Consider the following 20,561-nt stretch of genomic DNA (forward strand, 5'->3'; position numbering starts at 1 on the left):
GTAATTTAGTGAGGTCCCTAAGCAACTTAGTAAGACCCTGCCTCAAAATTAAGAAATAAAAAAATTCCACACTTCACACTAATGCCTTGTCAGGTGTGTCAAGTGTGCTTTATTTGGGGAAAATACAACATGCCCTGAATTGTTTTATTTTTGATGGAGAAATCACAGTACAGCTCAATCTGGGTTTCAGTGCAATCTAAAGGCCTAGCAAAGTTTGTAGTACATAGAAGCATAGAATCTTTGTAGAATAATCTCCTCTTTGAGATTTCCTGAAATGGAGAATATTCCTGAAAATGTATAAAACTATGAGAAAAACACACAAAGATATAAAATGGTAAGCAGTCTGGGCTGAAGAGTGGTATAAAGGAAGAAAAAAAAAAAGAGACACATAGTAGGAAAGGATTAGAATAAGGTATTTAAGCCAAAATTTTCAATTGAAAAATGGAATTTATATTTATTTTTTTTCCCAACAGTATTTCAGAGTTCTGTATACTTGCTGTATACTTGCTGTCTAGCCCTTTAAACATTTCACTCTGAGTATCTACAAACAGCCCTAAGATAAAACAATGACCATATAAAGCAATCAGAATTTTAGCAAATTTTTCTCACTCTATTGTAGAGAAATTTTTCAACATGCAAAAATCTCTTAAATATACCACTAAAGAAAAAATTAAACAATGCAAATGAGAAACAAACATAAGCATGAAACCATCACGCAATAATGATTAGTTATTATTTCCTATAATATTTCCACAAAAAGAAAGTCACATTCTTAGTAAAAGTCAATGCACAATCATGGAAGTAAAGGCTCTCACTTGAATGAGGAAGACTTTGTAGGATGTGTACTGAGAATACCGGTGAATGCCAGTTCTTCTCCCTTCACTCAGAATTATGGCTGAAGCTAGAACATGCTTCGTGTGATTTTCTGCTCAGGGGCAAAGTGTAGTCTCCTTCACCTCTCAGGGTAGAGAAGCAATTATGCATGACTAATTCTGTAAAATTCACATAAAAGATATAAAGATTAGTTTCATTACATTTCCATTATTCTTCAATAATTATTGAAACAAAGGACTACCTACTCTAGATGGCTCAATGAACCTTGTGTTTCTTCCCCTGCGTTTGTAATGAGTTGAATAGATTTTATATTTTCAACAAATCAATTGCCTATTCCCTAATCTACATTATTGTTCACTTAGAAAAAATGAGGCATTTTACTCTTCTGGGCAAGGTGTGATGACACATTGAATGAGTGCAGAGTTTTTATGCAAATTATTCATTGACACCAGTGAAACAGAAACATATCACTTAATATCAAAGTTAAATTAGCCAAAAGATTCATTATTAATTTTTTTTTCACTCAATCTAATTTTAAAGCCTGAGATCACTCATATACATACTGTTCATTCTGCATGCATCACACCTTTAAGGAAAAAGCATTCCTTCATCCACATCTCTCCTGAAAAACTCTTATTCTTTTTCAAGGAAGATGATGTCGATTTTTTATCTTTTCTATAGCCTGTTACAGGACTTCTTGGCTGCCCTACAACAGTTTGGCAATTGCAACACATTGAATCCAGTGCCATAGGAGAATCCTCACTGAAAGTGAATAGTGGCTGTGTGGGAGGGTTTCTCTCACACTTCATCTTGACCTTCTCTAGCTCACACTAAGATAAGCTGCTTTTAGAATCATTTTATTGACATTACTTAACCATGTTAAAGAAAATCGCTTTCAGAAAGAATTTAGTCCAACCAAACCAACCTTCTGGGAAATCATTTAGTCAACCTGTCAGACCAGACTAATCATGGTTGGTTAAATGCCCGTAGCTTTGTTTAAAACCTGAATACACAGAAAACAAACCACACCTTCCATTATTAAACATCTTGCTATTGCAAGATACCTGGGAGACAAATGTGGCGTGTACAGGTCTCATCAACTCTAAATTTATCCCGTAGTTAGAGCCAGACCACTGGACAGACAACATTAAAACAATAAGATAAACACTTTTTGAATTATGCTTGGTTATCCCTACTATTACTTCTTACATTGTCTTTATATACTTATTTTCATTGCTGTCAGAATTTGATTTCCAAGTGTAAAGTGTATGTGAATTAACGTGGTAGTGCTGTATTTGGGGAAAATACTATACTTGTGGTTCATGGTGAGGTCGCATTAGTTCAGCAGGTCTATCCAAGCACAAATCCAGAAGATGTTTAGATGCAGAGCCCGATTTCTCACTAGTAACATGTCACTTCTCATTAGGTATATAATAAAGTGTATTGCAAGACCTTTTAAGTCAGCAACCATTTTGACATAGCCTGGTATCAGGATGAACAGCTGTTGCCACAAAGTGATTCTTAAGGAAAATATAGATGTAATCAATCACTATTGCAACAGAAAATAATTACAATATTAAAAAAATTTAGCAGATGTACAATTTCTGTGTATTTTTGCATAATTGGTTAACTGTTCTTTCCACAAATTAGCAAATCCCTGAGTAAAATCATGAATGTTCTGACAATTAACATTTCTTCAAATTCTCCTCTCACAACCTTCTGTAATATTTTTTTCAGTGATCAAAAAGCAGTGGAAATATTGACATTCTATTCCTCAACCAAAAACAAAATTATAAAAAATAAAATAAAATAAAAATGCGGCCAGATACACAAGATTTTAGCTTCTGAAACATAGTCTGGGTTTTAAAAAAGGAAAAAATAAAATATTTTTTCTTTACTAATGCCCTTAACCATACATGTTTGAATGAAGGTAGCAAAAGACAGCTTAACCACACAAAATAACAGGGAAAATGGCCCACAAAACAAAACAAAGTAGAGGAGGACTAGATGAATAGGTGGACATCATAAATTATCTTCCTAAAAACAGTTGTGTTAATCTTCAATAAATACCAGCATTTAGGGCTGGGGATATAGCTCAGTTGGTAGAGTGCTTGTCTTACATGCACAAGGCCCTGGGTTCAATCCCCAGCACTGTAAAATAAATAAATAAATAAATACCAGCATTTTTAATTATTTTTAAATGCTTGCAGTATAAAAGTAGAAGTTATAACTCTGGAAATAGTATTATGCAATAAATTCTTGCAAACTTTTATTTTGCAAATAGAACATGCTTTCTTGCTATCATGTAACTTTTCATTCAAACTCAAATGACAACCACACCTACTAGAAAAGTCTACTATTTATTCAAGAAGTATTTTTGAAAACTCACAATGCACCAGAATCTATATCATACACTCCTATCCAAAAATAGCTAGATAGCTAGATAGCTACCTTTAATGTATCTTTTTTGTATAAAGCTATTTTTTGTATATTGAATTTCTTAAAGAGAATGCAAATCACATTAATCTAATACATGCCAGAAATAGCATTTACTTAGTTGAGCATGCAACGTGTGAATTTAGTCACTGTTAGTGAAAGGTCAGAAATGCAGAGAAAATGCCCACCTTGCACCAAGAAAAAGCTGAAGAGATCACAAGAGAAACAAGACAAGCCAATCAGGAAAGGGAACTGCTCTTCTCAGATAGCAGCACTATAATGAAGAGATAGAAAAAACATATTTTACCAACATGAATATATGATCATACCTGAAGTAGTTTGGATCTGAAATGTCCCCCAAAGGTTCTTGTGTTAAAGGCTTAGCCACCAGCCTGTGGCACTGGTGAGAGCTGGTGGAATCTTTAGAATGAAAGTTGCAGTGGAAAGAACTTACATCATTAGGGATGTGTCCTTGAAGGAATATTGGGACCCCCACACCTTTCTCTCACTCTACCTTCTGGTTGACATGAGGTGAGAATTTTTCCTCCACCACACACTCCTACTGCCCATGATGAACTGAGATGCCACAGGTTCAAAGCAATAGGACCACGTAATGGTGGACTGACACTTCTGACACTGTAAATCAAAATAAATCTTTCCTCCTCTAAATTGACGTTGTCAGGTATCGTGTCACAGCAACTGAACGCTGAGTAGCACCACTATGATATGCAGCATTGCAATTACACCTGTTTTGTTTAATCTTTTAGGTTTTTACTCCCTTCATGCGCGCTTCCAAAACTCTAATTATATTGTTATATTGTGTATTGTGTGCCATGTAAAAATATGTAACAACAAATTCCATCAGTGTGTAAAACTATAATGTGCCAATTTTCAAAATGTGGGGGGGGAATAAAAGAGAGTTGAGTCAAACACAAATCAATTGAGAGCCCTTGTAGTTAGTCCTTCAGTAAGGTATTTGTATTTCTCCAAAACCACTCATAACTCTTAAAAACAATCTTGACAAATTTAACTGTAAAATCTGGAGATATCTGGCTCACCTCAGTTGGGGACTCCACCCAAACTTTTTCTCAGACCACGTAACTCTTTTCATACATCTGTCTCATTTTCCACTCCATGATCAACTGAAGGACAAGGTCGTTGTCTTGTGCAACTTGATGTCCAAAGTGCATGACACAGAATAGAATGTCCTAAATAATAATTTTATAATATGCATTGAATTTGATTTTTAAACAATGAGAATCAAAAGAGGAAATAAAGTCAGGAGTATCATGACTATTTTGTTTTGGAAAAAACAGGGTTTGATTTGAAAAGGTGATATTTTTCCATTAGTATTTGAAAGGTATTTAAAGCCATTACCTTTAAATTCTGCCTATATAATTAGCTCTCAGCATGACAGAACAAGTCACTCAACCTCTCTATTCCATACTAGTAAAAATTATTCTAATTTACCTTATAAGAAGGTTGGGAGAAACCAGCTATGAAGCAAATTATAATATGAAAGTACTATATAAAGATTAATGGAGAGGACTATGATTTTTAAAGTGATCATAATAAAATAAAGTAACTTCAGATTCAACAGCAACTTATATCAGAAACAAAGCAGCTACAGAAACTACTTCAAAGTTTTCTTGATTTCTTTTTCTCCAAACACCATTATGTCTAGATCATAGTTTGTTTGTTCTTATAGCCCCTGAATACGTTTCTGAGATTACTTGTACAATATACCTTGTGTTAGAATATTTAGTTTATATTGACTTTATAAGGCTTATTATTCATTTAAAAATACACAACCTGGAAACAAGACCATGATTTTATAAACTACAAGAAATATATCACTAAAAGTGAGTTATATTTTGAGAGCTGTAAAAATGTAAGGGTCTGTGCAAAAGTTCTTTTGTCTCAATATATCTTTTCTCCTATCCATTTATTGTGAAAATTATCCAGCTTTCATAAAAATAGTAACAACAATACAATGAATGCCAATTCCCTTTACCTCTATGCACCAGTTATTAACATTGCCACATATACTGTATGGCTACACAAACATAGCCCCACCTCCACCTTTTTTTTGCTGAGTCACTTCAAAATATCCTGCATATATCATAATATTCATCTCTAACTATAAAATACTCCAGCTTGTATTTCCTAGGAAACAGGAAACAAGACCATTTTCCTGCATAGTCATAATTTCATTATCATGCTCAAGAAATAAAATCTTGATATAATGATATTAGTTAATAAATCATTTCTCCAATTATCCATGGGGAAAGATTAGTATTCCTCATTTGCAATCAATTAGAAATAAAATAAAATAACTAAAAAAATGAGCAAGTACCTATATACCACAACAATAGCAAATTGCTCCAGAAGTTTTTAATTATTTACTTTCAATTTCTGTACTTATTATCTTTCAGATCAATAAAAGAGATCAGTAAAAAGGCATTTGGCACTGACTTCAGGACCACACTTTTGAATAGTACTTTATGATACTGAGAAAATGTTCAGATGTGCCCAATTACTTCCCTCATTACGTTTTTTGCTATGCCCCATGCAATAATTGTTTCTATTCCCCTTTAATCTAAGAAAGTGATCTTTTCTTTCTATCTCTCCCTTTCCTTCTTCCTTTCTCTCTTTCATTCTCTCCCTCTGACATTTATAACATCAACCTTTCTGAAGAATCCAGACTAATTGGTTTGTAGAATGCCTTATAAGATCATTCTGGAGCCTGGGGTTGTAGCTCAGTGGTGGAGCGCTTGCCTCACACGTGTGAGGCACTGGGTTCAATCCTCAGCACCCATATAAAAATAAATAAATAAAATAAAGGCATTATACCTACTACAACTAAAAAAAAATTTTTTAGAAAAAAGATCATTTTGTTTGGTGTTATCTCATGATTAATTTCACTTTAAAGACTTTGGGCCGGAATGCTACAATAGGTGATTCTTTGCCTTGCTTGACATTAGGAGGAAAATGATGCCAGTGTTTCCCATTACCTTTAATGTCAATGTGGTATCTGTCAGATTACATTACAAAATAGCTATGACTGTTTTATTTTTTAATTCATAAATAATACTTATTATATGAACATGGTGTGAATATATGATTTCTCAACAAGCATATGACTCAATGCTTTTGGTATCTATTTATGATCTTTGCCTGAAATAATTAGTATAGTTTAGATGAAAATGACCATTTCTACTTCTATCAATTTTTATTCATTATATATCATTCTTCTCTAAAGAAGAGGTTTCTTTGTTTCTACACCTCTTTATTTTGGGGGAAACACCTCTGTGGATTCATGGTTTATTTTATTATTTTTTATTCAATATGCTATAATCCATTATCAGCATAATCCGTTTTGAAGTTGAAGTTCTAAGTGTTTAAATTTTCATTGTCAGAATTTTTTCAGGACAGCTCCAATGCCTTTGTAACCTTCCCTTCAAAGTTTTTAAGTACTTCCTTACTTTCTGATAGTGTATTCACCAGGTACTTTCCATGCCCCAGATATACAGTAATCATTTCTCCCGTGATCCCTGGTTCTTTTGAGTAGCAGATGGTGATTTGAAGCCAAGATCTGAGTGCTAGGTATACTCATTACTATTGCATATTATCCTTTTCAGATAACTATAAAGGTGTTTACAATTTCTGAAATCCTCTTATCATTCCAGCCAGTAAAAAAAAAATTGTTTCAGACATAAAAATATCTAATATGAACTATATTAGCAAACAATACTAATGGGAAACTTTTAATGTAAACTTTCATATGCATTTAAGCATTTAAACACCTATCTCTACAGATATATTGTCAGAACTTTTAGGGATAAAGTTTTTATGCATAAAGATATAAAATTTTATTTAAATCTTCTTAGAAGTGAGAGTTTTATACTTTCTGAATCTCCCCAATAAGACATGATGAATCTGTCTCTTTACAACTCTAATAACACTGTTTCTTAATATTCAGAAGTACATGGTGCCCTGTCTCATACTATAAATAGGACAGTCTCTGGCTATTGCTCATCTACCTCTATAATGATAGATTAGAAGACTTGGATTTGAATTCCAGATCCAGCACTTAACTAAATTCAAATTAAAAAAAAAAAAAAAGTATCCTTAACTTCTCAAAGCATGTTTTCTATGTGGAAATAGGGATATTATTTCTTCATAGAATTGATAAAACCTCATAGCATAACCTCATAAATTGTGACTTTCAATGAGGAAAAAAAGAAATATCCAAAATCTAGTTAATGATATTTTCAAGAACTGTAAACAGTTGAGATTTTGAAAAAGCATGATTCAAAGTCAAGTGTCTAGCATAAGACAGAAAACACATTTACATGTCATAAAATTTCTGTTGAGTTAAAACCTTTAGACCTACTTGTGAAGATATTTAAATATCCTAACAGGTATTTTTAAATGCAAGATTCAAAATAGTAATCAACTTGGGAAAATTAGCGTCTTCCATGATTTCATCAAGACAGAAATAAACTGGAGATCTGTTTTAGATGCCCATTGGACTCTTGAAATTATGAAGTCTAGGACATAATTTCTAGCCATAAAAATACAGAGTACTAAGTAGGGAAGCTAGTCAGTTCAAAGATTTCCCTGGACACCTGAAACTCCAGGTCCCTGAGTAAATTTCAGATAGTAGGAAGCCTAATTTAGCCACAACAGTTATTTTTTCTCTAGTAATAAACATCTTTAAAAGGGATAGATTCAGTATTCAATATGGACATGTTGAAAAATAAACAGTGGAGGTTGCTGGTTTCAGCATCAACAAGTAAAGAGCCAAAAAGTTGTCACTGCCATTCTTACAAGATTAACTGACTAACTAAAAATCAATTTCCTATTAGAGAACTGAGGTTAATGGGCAAGCTGCCACCTTGAAATATGGAGAGACAGGTGAATCCCAAAGAATATATTAACCAAGATGTCCAAAATTTGAACAGACACCAGTGGAGCCATAAACTAGAACTATTAAGAAATAATTTTAACAATTTCCTAGAGGTGTGGAACTCAGTGACCACAGTCATAGGAGGACATTCATGTTTCATGGAATCTACCTCCAGGAACCCCATCAGGTATTCAAGATGAAGAGTTGAGAAACATTCCCTTGAGGGTCTGGCAAGGGAAGGGGTACAGGAAAATCGCAAACTCCCCAGGGAAAAGAAATTTGCTGAACTTTGCTGAGAGAAGAGAATTCCTGCCCACCTATCCCATCGGTCAAACCAGGACACAAGCCCAAAAAGAGATTGAGATTTGATTATTTAAGCCTAAATCAGACAGAAAAAATAAATATTAAAAAATAGAGTCAAAATAAATGAAATTGGAAATAGAAAAATAATGATGGAATCAATAAAACCAAAAACTAATTATTTGAAAAGATTGACAAAATTGATAAACCACTAGCTATGCTAACCTCAAAAGTAGAAAGAAAACTCAAATTGCCAATATAAAAATGAAAACTGAATTTAAATAGGTGATAAGGGAAAATTATGAACAAATTTTACTTACATCATTCTTAGGTAAAATGGACCAATCCTTTGAAAGACACAGACTATCAAAACTCACATACAAAAAAGTAACCTGAATAGTTTTACATCTAAAAATATTGAGTTATTAATGACATTCCAAGTACATAAAGCATCAAACCTAGATGGTTTCACCAATGAATTCTGCTAAACATTCAATGAAGAACTAGTATTAAATTTCTACCATCATTTCCTGAAAATAGAACAGAATAACCTCCAATTCATTCTATGAGATCAGAATTACTTTAACACAAAACCTGATAAAAACATTACAAGAGAAGATGAGTACAAATTAATATTTCTTATAAACATAGACAGAAAAGTCCTCAAGAAAGTATTAGCAAATCAAATTCAAGAATCTATTAAAAATTGTATAAAAATTACACACAATGACCAAGTGGGATTTATATCAGATATGCAAGGTTGGTTCAACATTTGAAAATCAAGTGATATATACCATACCAGTAGCATAAAGAAGAAAAATCACATGATCACATCAATTAATACAGAAAATCTTTATAAAACCCATCACCCATTCATGATTATTTTTTTAAAAACTCACAGAAAACTAGAAGTACAGGGAATGTCTTCAACTTGATAAAGAAATATTTAGAAAATCCTAAAGCTAACATACTTGTTAATATTGAGAATTGGATACTTTTCTTTTAAGAATGGTCACAAGATACGGATGTCTGCTCTCATTTCTATTCAGTATCTGACTTGAATTCCTATATACAATAAAACCAGAGAAAACAGTAAAAGTATTCATAGTTGAAAGGAAGACATAAAACTGTGTATTGCTGGGTCATAGGTTAAGTGTATTTTTAAGAATGTACCTCACCAAATTCCAGAGAGGATGGTTCATTTTATATTTACACCAACAATGTTGTGGATCCTATTTCTCCACGCCCTCACTATCATTTGACATGATTAGCATTTTTTATTTTTTGCCATTTTAGCATATGTGCAGTGATACTTTGTGATGGTTTTAATTTGCCTTTCCCTAATAGTTAATGATCTTAAACATATTTTCATATGTTTATTTACCATTTATATGGTTTCTTTGGAGAAGTGTCTAAGTCTTGTACATTTTGAAATTGGATTGTTTGTTTGCTTTGAGGGTTTCTGTGTATGTTCTGAATTCTTTGCCAAATATATAATTTGCAGATATTTTCATCCAACTGGTGACTTGTCTTTTCATTGCCTTAGGTTTGTAACAGAGCAAAAGTTTTTAATTTTGATGAACTTCAACTTATGACCATTTTTTTTAAATTTTGATGAACTTCAACCTATGGCCTTTTTTAATTTTTTTTATTTTTATTTATTTATTTATTTTTTTGGCAAATTATACCTTTGGTTTCATGTCTAAAACTTGTCACCTGATGTTATCATGAAGATTTTCTATCATATTCTCTCCTAAAATTTTGTAGTTTTGTCTTTTACATTTAGGTCATGAGAACCCATTTCCAGTAAAGTTTTATAAAATATGTAAGGGTGAGATCAAAGTTTATTTTTTTGGCTATTGATATCCAATTGTTCCTACACTATGTGTTAAAAAGACTATTTTTACTGACTTAATTTTTCCATTTGTCATAAAATTGTAACTTCAGTTTAACTATATAAACTCAATAAATTTTCAATTGAAAATCACATATCCAAAACTATAATGTGATATATTAGAACATTTAGGCCAAATTTAATTTCACTTTACTTACAAGTATCATATGCTAGATTTATAATTTTTAAGTACTCCAACAGTTTCATTTGTTAGTCAGACAATTGAAGTACTTTAAAAGGAAATCAATCATATCTAATGCATAAAAAATTTAAAGTGTTGAAAGTGGTTAACTAAATATGTAAATGAGAACAACAATTATTAAAAGAACACTTTAAGTAGATTGCTAAAATTTTCTAGGCATATCGAAGTCACATAAGCTGCACTAGCATACTTAAAATACTTAAATGGTCTTTTGAATATGTTTAGTAAATTGAACACTAATTTTAAAAAAAAGTAACACCCACTAGAACAGTTAAAATTACCAATAATGACAATACTAATAGTTGACAAGGATGCAGTGATATTAAATTCCTCATAGATTGGTTCTGTGAATGTAAAATGGCACTAATATGGAAAACAGTTTGTCAGATTTTTACATGACTAAACATGACTTAACATATAACCCAGCAATTCCACTACTGGGCAAGAGAAAAGGAAACTTCTGTACACATAAAAATGTTACACAAATGCTCTTAGCTGCTTCATTTATAAATTCAAAAGCCTGGAAACAGCATGAAACAACAGGTGAATCATTAAACAAATTATAGTGTAGCCATACCATGGGATGCTACTCAGTAAGAAGGAAGTATTGATAGATACAACAACTTGTATGAATCTTGAGTGAATTGTGCTGAGTGAAAAAGCAGTCCTTGAGGATTACATACTATAAATTTTCATTCATAGAATATTGAAATGACAAAAATATAGACATGAAGAACAAATTAGTGGTTGCCAGGAGTTAGGAACTGGCATCAAGGGTGAAAGGGAGGTAGTACGGCCACACAAGGAAGCATGAGAAATTCTTAGAGTTCTGGAACTCTCGGTATCTTGAATCTGGCGGTGGTCACACAAATCTTCACATGTGGTAAAAGTTCATAGACTTAAATGCACACATTCACATGAGTGCATGTTTGCACTAACCAAGGTTGAACAAGATCCAGTGGATTTTTATCAATGACAATATCCTGCTTCTCATACTGTGCTTGCCGTTTGCATGTCACCACTGAAAGAAACCAGGTGAAGTGCACACAGGACCTCTATCTGCTATACATGAGTCCACACATAATTAAAAATAAACATAATGACTAACTCATCCCTGTATGCAATCAATCAATCAATAAATTCATTAAGGACATTAAAAAAACTCACAATGATGTATAGCATACAAAAATTGTTTAGAATGATGCTCAAATATATAGTCTTCACCAATAGCTTGCACCTGCTGCTTCTGCTGTCATGATTGCTTTTTAAATTATTGTAATTAATATTTTGAACATGGTCTGACATTATTCCTTTGGCTATTCTGATGGCTTCTTCATTGGATTTAGGTACTTGTGAAATTTATTACAGAAAACATTACTTTCTTAACCAATTTATCTCCACTTGCCCTGTTTTTTCTTTTGCTTCTTCTTTGTTCCTCACTCTGCTTTAACTATGATTTATTTTCTTCTTAGCACTTATGATTAAATGAAATATTGCATCATTAGGTTTATTGTTTTTATCAAATCCCCCCTGTATTTGAGAAGGCAAGCTCTATGAGAAGAATGCTTTATCTGCTTTTGTTCGCTGTTTCATCTCTAGTTCTTGCAAAGTGCCTGACAGAATAGAGGCTCAGAAGTATTTATTCAGTAAGTAAACATTGCATTAAACTGATGAATGAATGTTAATATTAAAAGCCACAATGCAAAATTAATTTTCCTTATGTTTTAAATAGTGACTTCTGATGTGAAAAGAAAGTTAAAGATGTCTTGGAAAATTCTTTTCAATTTATTAAAATGTTCATAAAACTATTTTGAAGAGACTCTTTTATGCACTTTAATGACAAAAAAATAAAGATTTTTAAAATGTTGTGTTCTTCCAGGGTTCAACACCACTCTCTTTAAACCTTATTCATAAGTTATGATTGAGAGTCTGCTCCCTTATGGAAACTACTCTCTTAATTTCACATCTCTGCTTCCACTAACTTTCAAGTTAACTGGCTCTTAGAGTCCCACATCTCCAGGTGGAAGCTCAGTTGCCTCGGACCAAATTTGCATTTTGCCTTGAGGATCCATATAAAGTCTTACTTGAAGTTTCTTTCTGCTTCTTTGTGCAGGAACGTTGGAATTCATCCAGTTGCATAAATATAAGTTCTCCCACCTTTGCCTTCCTGGATATCCATGAATCTTTTTAGTTTTCCTAGAAAGAAGAAGTGACATTGTAAAAATATCTTCTGTGCACACAAAACTGTCTTAGAGGTGATACATCTTAACTTTTCGTCTTCTTCCTTCTTAAAGGAATATCTTTTCTACCCAAGTTCCTGGTGAAGTTGTTTATAGCAATTCTTCCAATGAATTCATATGGTTTACTCTTCATTGGAAGGATGAATCAATAAGGGGGGATGCTCTGAACCTAGAGAGGAAGACAAATATCTAGATTTATTGAACATTCTAAAAATTGTAAGGTAGTAGAAGGACTGAGGCTCCAATAGGGAGTCACCAGATAGTAAAGAGGAAGTAAAACAACTACCACCCCAAATTAAGCAGGATTTGCAAGGCAATGGAGGAAAACCTACTTCATGACTCCTAGAAATCTCAAACTCATAAAAAGCGGTCAGAGAAGGACTCAACAACACTGGTAAGGAGCACTGTAAATGTAAGGTGCCCCAAAATAGCTTAAATCTGGGTATTACTGGTAGTTGGTAGCCCTATACTATCAAAAAGCTCAGAAAGTGATGTGAGGTTGGGTAGCAAATGAATTACGTGGTCCTTTGAAACAATGCAGGGTCAGTTTTATGCAGCATGTTTCGCTGTCTTTGTAACCTAACCAAAAAGCATTGTTTTTCTTTAAACTCATAACAATATGACCTCATACTTTATGCATTTGAAATTTGAAACCAAAGTTCTGTGTCATTACAAGGTTTTTACTATATGTCTCTGGAGGCAGTTCTTGCCCTCCTAAGAGTCCTTTCTAATCTCAAAACTGTTTGGGAAAGAGAGATGGTATGAAAAAGATAGAATGGTCTCAAAGACTACTCAAAGACTTTGGGGGAGCTTCCAACAGTTTGGAGCTCCAGAAGACCAATGCCTGATTTACACACAACACTACAGACTATGGACTGATGTCAGACCATGGCCAAGGCAGTGGAGAGGGCTAAAGAACAGCTGGCTCACCTTACTGGTTGGCAGATCCAAAGTGTTGGGGTGGGACTGCACTCCCTAAGTGTATGGGAGCAGTAGTGAGTATTTCCATAGTGACCACGTGGGCTACGAGAGAGAAAAGACTGGTGTAGGTTCTAATAGTGCTGCCTGAAGGTCCAAGGAGACCACAGCAAAAACTATCTACAATAGTAGGTAGTGGTAGATAACATGTGAACTAGAAAGAAATCATAAGCAACCACAGGGCTGAGGTGCATTCTTAAGGGAACTGAGAGTTAAAGCCAGCAGAAAACTTCTGAACTGAAACACCATAAGTAAAGAAAGGCAACCTGGAAGATCTGTCAAAGCCAATGATCTAAGTCATAAAACCAAACAATAGTGTTTGATCCTCTTAATCTCTTCCCCACTTAAATCCAGACAGAGTTAAAGAGCGGCAAGTGATTTCAGGTAGAAAACTCCACCCCAAGTTTAGGGAGGAAAGATTAAGCTATAAAAGGGATTCTGGTTATTATTTAGTACTAGGCTTTCCAATTATCTAATTGAAACAGTGTTTGTGATGTAAGTTTCTTCAGGACTAAGAATCTTCATAATAATCTTGAACCTGCTAAAATTTTCTTCCAAGGGCAGAAAATTTACCCTGACTGTGGGAAACAAAATATAAAGTTGCATTTTGATGCAAGTCCATGCATCACACCTATTCAACCTATTGGTTACACACACATCTCATTTGCTCTTCAAGGCATCTTTGAAAGTTAGGCATGTGACTTGTGCAGTTGGGCAAGGACATATGCTCAGAAGGCCCCTGCACTTGGCTTAAGGCTCTGTTAGTGATATCTTGAAATTTTTAATATTTTTGAATAAGTGACCCTATTTTAATTTTGGACTGAACCTGCAAATTGTGTAGCTGGTTGTGCAAAGGGCATCTGTGGTGTTGGTCAAGTTCAATTCTTTGATCTATGTTGGAGTTATGTGGGTGGTAAGTTTAAATAATTTGTTATGAACATATAGCAGTTTTATGCAATTTTCTGCATGTATTTTATGTTGTACCATTTGAAAATGTTGAAAATAAATGTTTTTCCAGAAACAGATTTACTTTAAAAAAGAGGGGAAAAATTTAACTTCTAACTCATGTACTCAGTGAGATGTAAACTATACTTCTAGCAAACAGACAAAAATAAGAAGGGATCAAACCTAATCTTTTATTAATACAGAAATTAAAATAAAACCTGGTATCACCAAACAGGTGACTTGCCATGGCAGAAAAATAAGTTTTCAAGAGTAAATGGATAAGCTTGAGATGTAACCCTATAATTCAGAACGAGTATATACAAAGATAGGAGAAGATATTGGAAGGTAAATGACATACAGTCAATTTACAAATGATGGCCATTTCCATCCTTCCAGAATAGAAAAAAGACCTGATATCAATGGCAAATAAGATATTTCACTGTGTTTATGGTACTTGTAATAAGTAGTGTGTTCCTGTTAACATTGTTTTGATTTCCAAAAGGATAGAAATAGTTATAAAACTCTAAATTGAAAAACAGGTAATCCTCCAATAATTAACCTACCATCAGAGAGTTCAATTTTTCCCCTTTTCTTTACAGAAAACAATACAAAAATATATTTGATTTTGGCAGTTTATACTGGGGGAGGTGATGACACAAAAATTTAGACACCATTCAAGTGAGTTTCGATGTTTGAGGACAGAAGAGCAATCTCAGAGCTTCAGAGTTCCAGAAAAAATACTGAAATACTTGTAGGAAAAAAATATAAAATATAAAAATATAAAACAGAACACCAAAAATATAAATATAAAATATAAAATATAAAATATAAATATAAAATATAACAGAACACCAAAAATATAAATATAAAATATAAAATATAAAATGTTACTCTGTCATCCAAAAATGAAAATAAATCCAATGTAAAACTGAAAAGTCATGATGTGAAAGAACTAGCAGAAAACACAGAAGCCATCAAGAAAAATATTCAGAATTCACACAATGTTATTGGGAGAAAGATTGATGCTGATAAGTCTAAATAACTGGTGTAACTATGGAAACTAACAAGGATGTAATGACAAAATATGCTTTGAAAAAGAACAATTTTTTTTTAAATAGCAGGGTTTGCAACCTCTGATTAAATTAATACAAGTACATCAGGTAGGGAGAAAAAAGAGCAAAAGTACTATGCTTACTTTTACATAAAATGAAGTTCAAAGTTGTCTCTTTTTTTGTAAAAGCATCACTAATGCAAATTTGAGAAATCTACAAAAATTGTTAAATTTCCCATAGTAAAATTAAAATTTCCATTTACAAATTATTGCAAAGGATAATAACATACAAAGCATTTTCTATGCAACAGAACACCAAACAGAAAAAGAAACTGCTTCATTGAAAGTCAGACCCACAAAAATACATTCAAAATTAATCATATGGTTCAAATGAAAATATTCCTGAACCTTGCAATAATTATTATTTCAAATAAAATAGAGTAAAAAAAAGATTCAGAACTATACAGAAAAATTTTTTAAATATTGTAAAAGTATAGTTCAATTTTCTAGATGAATCTGGACAGTGACATTGTTAATGAAGTCGTAGGAAAACAGAGAGACAAATCTCCATGACCATAGAGGTTCATTTCCTCTCCCTTTTGATGATCTAGTAGAGAACTGGTTCAAGAGACCTGAGTTGCCTCAAGGTAAGAACTGGTCAACACCAGCCACTATGTCCTGGGAATCCATCCACTTTTTTAAAAAGATTTCTTCCAGACCAGTGATCTTTTAATCTTTTATAACTACATTCATACTTTCTGATTTTCTGCATAAACATATAGGGTAAGACCAGAGCCAGACTTTACTCTGACACATGAGCCACTGTGCACCAATGAGCTCCTAAGTTGTGGGGCAGTAAGACATGAAGGAAACAGTCTGTGCTAGTAAATGTCTTCCCATAAACCTGTATCAAATCTACTGTGCTTTGCTGGTGATGTTGCCCATGATTGTTTTGCACAACAAGACAAGAAGTCAGCAATTTATTATGCCAAAGAATATTCATCTCAGCACTGAAAAATGTTACATTTATAAAACTGATTAACACTATATGTCATATAAAAAGGATAAATAAGAGAAACTGCATTATTCAGGATAACAGAAGGCATTTGATAAAATACTATGCCCATTTATATTTTAAAATCTTTAAAAGAAAGAAAGAAAGATCGGTTAGCATGTTTATTTCAAACTGACATCCAGCATTGTACTGGGTAGACAGAGTGATAAAGTCTTTTCCTTTGAATTAGGAGAAAGGCCAAAAAGATTCCGACCTATTTTAAAACTAACACTAATTATAAAATTCTGATAAATTTCATAATTTGATAACCAAAAATAAGTGAAACCATAATAGCAAAAGAAAATATTTTTGTTACTTGTAGATTATATGATGCAGAACCTCTAGAAAACTATTCAATTGAAAAATAGAATTTGTAAAAATGTTCAGCAAAATTAAAGAGTAAAAGACACACAAGGAAACCAATAGTTTAATTCTATATAGCAAATTGAAGAATTCCCATTTGGAATAGCAACAAAAAAATTAAGTAGGAATTATGAGTAAAGTAAATAGGGATAACACTGTAAAAATTATTTTATGCTTGTATCTAAGAAAAAATATATCTCCACTATTATTTTATATTTCTCAATTGTGTCAAGATTTTAAATCTCCCCAAATTAACCTGCAGGTTTAGTTTTATTAGAATAAAAATTGCAATAGCATCCATTTTGAATGTTGAGCAAATAAACTCCATCTCTAAGAATAACCAGATGAGAAAGTTTGAATTCTTTCAAAAGGAAATAACTAAACAAATTCTTTGTGTAGAACAAAGTATTTGGTCACAGAAATTAAAACATTGACAGACTTGTCTATAGGTAAATATAGATTATGGCAAGAGAGAAGGTGGCTGAAAACAATTAATTGCAGTATAATAAAAAAAGAAACATAAATCAAGGAATAATGAAAGGATCATCTGATAAATTGTGAAATTTGGTGGGAGGCAGAGTCAAAAGGGAAGGGAGAATCTATGTAGATCTTCAGTTTGTATCATACCACACAATAAAACTAATTCCTAAGGGATTAAAATATTAAGTATGAATTTAAAAATCAGAAAAAAATATGATCTGAGCATTTTTCATAAGATGATTTCCTAAATAAAACCAGCACATAAAAGAGGAAATAATCATATTTACCTTCATAAAAATAAAAACTCTTGCATGCGAAAAAGTTAATATAAATTAAAAGTTAAATAAAAGATTGGTTCAATTTCATGGCAAACAAAGAGGTAATATCTTGATAAACCTCACTCCTGTTCTAATTTGCATTTATGTGATAACTACTGAGAGCATAGCCTCATATGTTTACTTAATAGTTGTAATACTGTTTATGTTATTTGACCATGTATCTGTTAAATTCTTAATATTTTTCTAATCATTCCACATTTGGGAAGAATACTTTCAATAAATAAAGCAGGAAATACTTTCTACTGAACAATAAAATTAAAGAGAAGAGCACCGTGCACCATTAATTATTAAAGAAATGCAAGTCAAAGAAACAATGAGAAATTTTAGCATATTAAATAGGCACATTTCTTGAAAAAAGATAACCCACCATATTGGCCATGTAAAATACAGATTTCTTTCATATATATTTGGTAATAGCAGGAGTTGAAATTACAAACAGAATGATTTAAAATTATAAGATATACTTGTAAATTGTCATAATAATCATAGTGATAGTAAACCCATATCCTAAATAAACAAACAATCTTACAATATAAAAAAGGCTTTTTTTTTTTTCTCTTTTGGTACTGGGATTTGAACTCAGGAGCACTCAACCACTGAGCCACATCCCCAGCCCTATTTTGTATTTTATTTAGAAACAGGTCTCACTGAGTTGGTTAGCACCTCGCCATTGCTGAGGCCAACTTTGAACTCTCTGTCCTCCTGTCTCAGCCTCCCAAGCTGCTGAGATTACAAGCATGCTCCACCTCACCCGGTCTAGAAAAGGTTATTTTGAAAATTTTCTAAACAGCCTGTGTATCCAACAGCACAGAAATGGGAAAGGAAATGATGGCCCACATATAGGGAGCTCAATGCTGCCATTAAAATGATGATTATGGAGATTACATAACAGCATGGAAATACTTATGATAAGTCTATCATAGGAAAACACAAATGCAAAATATAAAATGGTGCACATGACAGCCAAAGATAAAAATGGAAAGAAATGCACCAAAATCAATAACCTAGAAGCTGATTTTAAAAAACAAAAACTCCAGTTTTTAAAAATTGTACACAATCTCAGTAATTAAAATTATCTAGTTCAATGTATTCCAATTCTCATTCAAATCTTCATTCAAACATTCCAATAGAATATTCTAATCCTCATTTAAAGATGGAAAACCCCTTTCTCCTGACCCATCTGAGGCTGGAACCTGGAGGTTGGAAAAGTATGATTTCTTTCTCAGCTGGGCTAAATTGTGCATGCCTATAATCCCAGAAGCTCAGGAGACTGAGGCAGGAGAATTGAGAGTTCAAAGCCAGCCCCAGCAATCTAGTGAGACCCTAAGCAACTGAGGAAGACCATGTCTCTAAATTAAAAAAAAAAAAAAAAGTCAGGGGATGTGGCTCAGTGGTTAAGTGTCCCTGAGTTCAATCTCCCATTACCAAAAAAAAAAAAATCTTTCTATTTCTCTCTCTCTCTGTTTGCCCTGATCCTCTTCCTTCCTAAATTACTGTATTACTGTGCTAACTTGGGCATTAAAGTCTTCTCCTTACCCTCTGAAATGGGCCTCTTAAGCAGGATTTTGATCAGTTCTTTCTCTCCTGTGGCATCCTTATGTTGTCATGGTAAATGCACATTCATTCTTAAAGACTGCAGTAAACCAAAAGTGACACTCTACTTCCCTGCTCTTAGCCTTGAATCATGATGGAGAAGAGCTACCCACCATGCTCCAACTGGGTCACAGGAAGTCCATTCCTCCAGGCTAAATCCCTGAGACATATCAGAAGCTTTTCCCTTCCTATGAAGTTGGGAGCCACACAATCACTTCTTTTCTCCAGAGAGACCTTACAAATCACTTTCTCTCTCTTCATTTTCTTCACCCTTTTGCATTCTTAAAATGGCTAAGGGTGACAGGATTCTTGGTTACCATTTTGAGGATTCCTCTTTGTAGCACATCAGATGCTTCAGTTTTAACCAGCTATTACAAATCAATTATCCCAATATGTCTCAGTGGTCCACCGTTATCTTAATTTATTCAAAAGACTAAAAACTAAATTTATAAATAAAGAGTTTAAAAGAAAAGAACAGATAATTCAATCAAGAGCACAAGTTCTAGATTCTTCTGGAATCTCATAATTATGTGCCTTGATGATTACACTCCTTGAACTTGTTTCTTCAGCTGTAATAAAAATAAATAATAGTTGTCCTACTTTTTTTATTAGACATTTAATAAATAGATAATTTGTTTACTGTTAACATTATGTCAATTTATGCTAGCATTATTACAACAATTGACTCTTTCATAGATAGAAATATTTCCCTGTATTCTGTCTTCATCTCAGTGTTTATGAATTGCTTTGGTCTTCCAAGTGGTGAAATGATCAGTAATAAATAATCCTAAGTAAATACCAAAGTCAAAATTTACTATTACAAATTATTCATTGAAGCTTATCAGAATATCCACCCAGGATTTAAAGAAAAAAAAATAAAGCCTGTTAAGATTTGAAAGAAAAAAAAATGACAGCTTGTGAGAGTTTTTCTTTTTTTAACT

General features: G+C 32.8%; 1 long non-coding RNA gene across 1 annotated transcript; it reads right to left on the reverse strand.

Annotated features, from left to right (window-relative positions):
* Window positions 1-807: 807 nt before the first annotated feature.
* Window positions 808-12,774, reverse strand: LOC124985184 (uncharacterized). The gene is made up of 4 exons (XR_007108817.1): window positions 12,663-12,774; window positions 4,329-4,478; window positions 3,459-3,544; window positions 808-992 (listed from the first exon to the last, which is right to left on the reverse strand). It is a non-coding gene; the product is annotated as an uncharacterized LOC124985184 (long non-coding RNA).
* Between the last annotated feature and the right edge of the window lie 7,787 nt (window positions 12,775-20,561).

This window comes from Sciurus carolinensis, chromosome 5 (assembly GCF_902686445.1).
Source record: "Sciurus carolinensis chromosome 5, mSciCar1.2, whole genome shotgun sequence".
Taxonomy (NCBI): domain Eukaryota; kingdom Metazoa; phylum Chordata; class Mammalia; order Rodentia; family Sciuridae; genus Sciurus; species Sciurus carolinensis.